The sequence below is a fragment of the Nerophis ophidion genome, linkage group LG07 (genome assembly GCF_033978795.1).
Source record: "Nerophis ophidion isolate RoL-2023_Sa linkage group LG07, RoL_Noph_v1.0, whole genome shotgun sequence".
Classification (NCBI taxonomy): Eukaryota; Metazoa; Chordata; class Actinopteri; order Syngnathiformes; family Syngnathidae; genus Nerophis; species Nerophis ophidion.
The window spans coordinates 54,580,667-54,586,666 of NC_084617.1; positions in this window are offsets into that span (position 1 = coordinate 54,580,667).

The window sequence follows — 6,000 nt, forward strand, 5'->3', positions numbered from 1 at the left end:
TAACTCCAACAATAGTCAAGTCTTATTGTGAAAACCGCATTACAAATTCTACTGCTTGAATGATTCATACAGTTTGAGTATGCCCACATCACATGTTGATGTATACGGTAGGTCTACAGTACACAGCAGCTCCCACAGTGTTTATTTACTGTATTGCGTATTACCATGAATTGATTAACCTGGACCCCGACTTAAACAAGTTGAAAAACTTATTCGGGTGGTACCAATTAGTGGTCAATTGTACGGAATATGTACTGTACTGTGCAATCTACAAATAAAAGTTTAAATCAATCAAAAAAAAAAAAAACGCTGATAAAGTCTGGGCTATTGTAGCCCTGAACAAAATGTTGTGTATGGCCCTATTTCAGTCTTGAGAATTTCTAGGGTAACACCAGATATTGATAATATAAACAGTACACAAAACTGTACATTTTAATAGACATGAACTTGAATATACAGTATTATACAAAAAATGGCTCTGTTGATATATTGATGCTTGGCTATGCAAAGTGCCCAATATTTTAGATGCAGGGGCGTTTCTAATCATTTTTATTTTCAAAATCACAACAGTATGAGTGTTAAACAATTAAAACATTTAAACCAGATTATTTCCATTTTTCCATGGATCATGTAATGGTACAGTGGGAGAGGGAAACAGCCCAGAGGCAGGGACGTTCTTAGCTTGTAGTATGTTTATTAAAAAATGTGTGACTAATCCAAATGTATACGGTGTGACTATGTGTGGCGATTATATGTGGAGTGTTACCGGGTGGTGTTGAAGGTGCATAGTGGGATCGGTGCAGAAGTCCAGAAAGGGCAAGGCAGGTTCGGCGGTCAAGGGACAGGCAGGAGGTCAGGGGCTGGAGCGAGGCGTCGTAGTTCGGAGGCAGCATGAGGTCAAGCTCCAGGAAGGTAACAGGGAGTCCAGAGGGGATCCAGAGAGACGAGACACAAAGCTCGAAACCAAGGGATGACGAAGGGCTGCTGGATGACAACACAGGACAAGACACAATGGCTGCTCTCTCCCCTTCCTAGATGAACTGTACAGTGCCAGGTGCCTCAAAAAGGCCCAAAACATCATAAAGGACCCATCTCACCCTGGACATAATTTTTTTGAACTGATGCCCTCAGGCAGGAGATACAGGACAATAAAATGCCGGACAAACCGTTTTAAAAACACTTTTTACCCGAGAGCATTAGTGTCGCTGAACACAGGATACCAATGATGACTGTGCATGTGAGCTGTATGCTTGTTATTTTTATTTATTTTATGTATTTTTTATCTATTTATCTATGTTCTTATGTTTTTATGTCTGATTTTGCACTAAATTAGGTTGCATACAATTTCGTTGTACAATGTACAATAACGATATATTCTATTCTATTCTATTATATCATATTCTACATTGAGCACAATGGAGGGGAAACACAAAGAGCGAGGAAGCACATGAGCAAGGAAGCTAGAGATGTGTAAGGCTTACTGTACAGGTACAATTAGCTATTTTTCTGGCACTGGAACGCAGGACGCGCTGGCTTATGAAGGCGGGAGTCTCATCAGCGTCAGGTGTATTGATTGCAGAATGATCGCAGCCTCTGCGCGACTGCCGCAGGAGAGGAACGCCCATGGGCGTGTCCCGAGGCGCGCTCAGTGGAGCGCATAGCAGAGTGAGAGGCGACAGGTGTTTTAGCCGTAACAGATTTTAAAAATCACAGATTGAAGATTTTTCTGTGTACCTTAGACCAGGGATTCTTAACCTTTGTGACCGGATAAAACCAGTTCGCGGGCCTGATCCTGCCCACGGGCCGTACTTTTGACACCCCAGCCCTAGAGTATATATATTTTGATAAATTGTATACACTGACAACATGCAAATTAAGGATTTTTTTGGAACATACTCATTTCACCTCTTATATTACAAGCCTACTGAAACCCACTACTACCCACCACGCAGTCTGATAGTTTTTATATCAATGATGAAATATTAACATTACAACACGTACCAATACGGACTTTTCAGTTTACTAAATTGCAATTTTAAATTTCCCGTGAGGTATCCTGTTGAAAACGTTGCGGAATGATGACGCTTATGTTGACGCGTGTTTGTGACGTTAGTGGTTGGAGCAGACATGTTCTCCCAGCAGAACACACGGCTAAAAGTCGTCTCTTTTCATCGCATAAGTACACAGTATTTTGGACATCTGTGTTGCTGAATCTTTTGCAATTTGTTCAATTAATAATGGAGACGTCAAATAAGAATGCTGTTGGTGGAAAGCGGTGGATTGCAGCTGCCTTTAGCAACCGAAACACAGCCTGTGTTTCTTTATTTGTTGTGAAGCTTTAACACAGAGCAGTCAAGCGAACATGTTTCTCTACGTCAACCAGCAAGTTTTTGGATGGGAAAATTGGGATATTAATTGATTGGATTATGCGACCTCATCCGGCAGCTCAAAAAGGCAGCTGTGATCTTGGCCCCTCGGCTTCTCTCAGAGACACTGGCGTTCACTGCAGCCATCCATTCACAGGAAATAGTCTGCAACTGGCTTCTTTGATGGAATGCCTCTGGTCTCTTGCGGTGCTGCCTCAAATATATGACTTTATAATCTCACTAAAATACTATTAATACAATAAGCAGATAAGGGATTTTCCAGAATTATCCTAGTAAATGTGTCTAATTAAATCTGAAATGCTCCCACTGCCGCCCACTGGAGCCGTCGCCTTTTATTTTATTTTTTTTAGTGCTTCACTCTAACTTTCGTCATCCACAAATCTTTCATCCTCACTCAAATTAATGGGGAAGTTGTTGCTTTCTCGGTCCAAATAGCTCTTTCTGCTGGAGGCTATGATTATAAACAATGTGAGGATGTGAGGAGCCCTACAACGTGTGACGTCACCCGCACATCATCTGCAACTTCCGGTAAAGGCAAGGCTTTTTTATTGGCGACCAAAAGTTGCGAACTTTATCGTCGATGTTCTCCACTAAATCCTTTCAGCAAAAATATGGCAATATCGCGAAATGATCAAGTATGACACATAGAATGGACCTGCTATCCCCGTTTGAATAAGAAAATCTCATTTCAGTAGGCCTTTAAGGTTTAGGGTATTGCACCTCTTGTAAATAATATGAACAACAATCGTAATTGCAATGCCAAATTTTATTTTCAATGCCAAAAATCGTAATTACAATGCCAAATTTTATTTTCAATGCCAACTATTAATGTCAGGGTTCTGTCTCCATACCCTACAGCCCGTGACGTCACGCGCACATCGTCTGCTACTTCCGGTAAAGGCAAGGCTTTTTTATTAGCGACCAAAAGTTGCGAACTTTATCGTCGATGTTCTCTACTAAATCATTTAAGTAAAAATATGGCAATATCGCAAAATGATCAAGTATAAATAAGAAAATCTCATTTTAGTAGGCCTTTAAGGTTTAGGGTATTGCACTTCTTGTAAATAATATCAACAATGGTGAGTAAATGGCAGTTAAAGGGTTTATTACTGCATATATTAAAACCAAAACGTTGTTACTCCCAATCCACTCTGCGGGAGTATTTCCGCGTCTTCGCGTGCTGGCGGTTACCATGGGCACCGCCAGCTTTGTTTACAACATGTGACCGGAAGCGAGTTTCATCCCGGCTGCTTGAGGCAAACAACCTGCTCTGAAGCAAGACTAATGTTTTTTTTTTTTGTTTAGTCATCATTAGCAATGTCCATCTGTCACCTCCTCCTTCATTCTCAGGCGCTGTCACGTCGGCCACTTCTGACACCATGTGTAACGTCTTTGTAGACGTTATAAAGAGGACGAGGAGGTGATCCGTGATCCGTTGCTTTATTGTGCGAGATCGGTAACTACCCGCCGTAACCACACCAAAACAACACAATTATCTGGAATAAATACCACGTACGCCATGAATTGATTAACGTGTACCCAGACTTAAACAAATTGAAAAACGTATTCGGGTGTTACCATTTAGTGGTCAATTGCATGGAATATGTACTGTACTGTGCAATCTACGAATAAAATTGTAACCGAGGGTTTATATAAGCTTCGCCTATACTGTATCAAACTATAAAATAGCATACACGGAGGCTCTTGTTCTATACGAGGACCACTTTATTTCCTTTATTTTCAAAACCCCGCTCCACTCCAAGATGACATCGTTTCCGTTCTTTTCACCTTCAAAATAAGAGCTCACGGCATATACTGTATAACAGGAACTTAACATCACAAAAAGGCTAAGCCATAAAATAGGTTACAAAATTTTAAATCAATCAATCAAAAAACAAATAAAAAACAACAACAATAACGTCACTCTCTCCCAGCCGCTCTCTCTCTATCTTTACTCTCTCCGCCACTGTGCCTATTCACGGCCAATCGGACATCGTAGCACAACACCACACAAAACTGCATGTGTTTACTTTTACATCCAATTTAAAAAATAATTTAGACCAGGGGTCACCAACGCGATGCCCGCGGGCACCAGGTAGCCCGTAAGGACCAGATGAGTAGCCCGCTGGCCTGTTCTAAAAATAGCTCAAATAGCAGCACTTACCAGTGAGCTGCCTCTATTTTTTTATATTTGATTAATTTCCAAGCAAGCTGGTCTCGCTTTGCTCGACATTTAATTCTAAGAGAGACAAAACTCAAATAGAATTTGAAAATCCAAGAAAATATTTTAAAGACTTGGCCTTCACTTGTTTAAATAAATTAATTTATTTTTTTTACTGTGCTTCTTATAACTTTCAGAAAGACCATTTTGGAGAAAAAAATACAACCTTAAAAATGATTTTTGGGTTTTTAAACACATATAACTTTTTGCCTTTTAAATTCCTTCCTCTTCTTTCCTGATAATTTAAATCAATGTTCAAGTAAATTAATTTTTTTATTGTAAAGAATAATATGGATGGATGGATAAAGAATAATACATACATTTTAATTAAATTCTTCATTTTAGCTTCTGTTTTTTTCGACAAAAAATATTTGTGAAATATTTCTTCAAACTTATTATGATTAAAATGAAAAAAAATATTCTGGCAAATCTAGAAAATCTGTAGAATCAAATCTAAATCTCATTTCAAAGTCTTTTGAATTTCTTTTAAAATTTTTGTTCTGGAAAATCTAGAAGAAATAATGATTCGTCTTTGTTAGAAATATAGCTTGGTCCAATTTGTTATATATTCTAAGAAAGTGCAGATTGGATTTTAACCTATTTAAAACATGTCATCAAAATTTTAAAATTAATCTCAATCAGGGAAAATTACTAATGATGTTCCATAAGTTATGTTTTTAATTTTTTTACAAAAGATTCGAATTAGCTAGTTTTTCTCTTCTTTTTTTCGGTTGAATTTTGAATTTTAAAGAGTCGAAATTGAAGATAAACTATTTTTTTAAATTTCATTTTCATTTTTTCTCCTGTTTTCTCCTCTTCTAAACTGTTCAATTAAGTGTTTTTTTCATCATTTATTTTCTAGAAAAAACCTTCCGTAAAAAGAAAACAAATGTACGACGGAATGACAGACATAAGTACCTATATATATATATATATATATATATATATATATATATATATATATATATATATATATATATATATATAGGTGTGGGAAAAAATCACAAGACTACTTCATCTCTACAGAACTGTTTCATGAGGGGTTCTCTCAATCATCAGGAGATTGCGCTTTACCACGGTATCGAGCACTATTCTCTGGATAATCCAATCAAGACATATATATATATATATATATATATATATATATATATATATATATATATATATATATATATATACATTTATTAAAGGTAAATTGAGCAAATTTGGTATTTCTGGCAATTGATTTAAGTGTGTATCAAACTGGTAGCCCTTCACATTAATCAGTACCCAAGAAGTAGCTCTTTGTTTCAAAAAGGTTGGTGACCCCTGATTTAGACATTTTCAATACATTATTTTGAAATATGTTGTAAGTGTTTGCAGAAGGAACTGTTACTTTGCTATCGGTGTTCA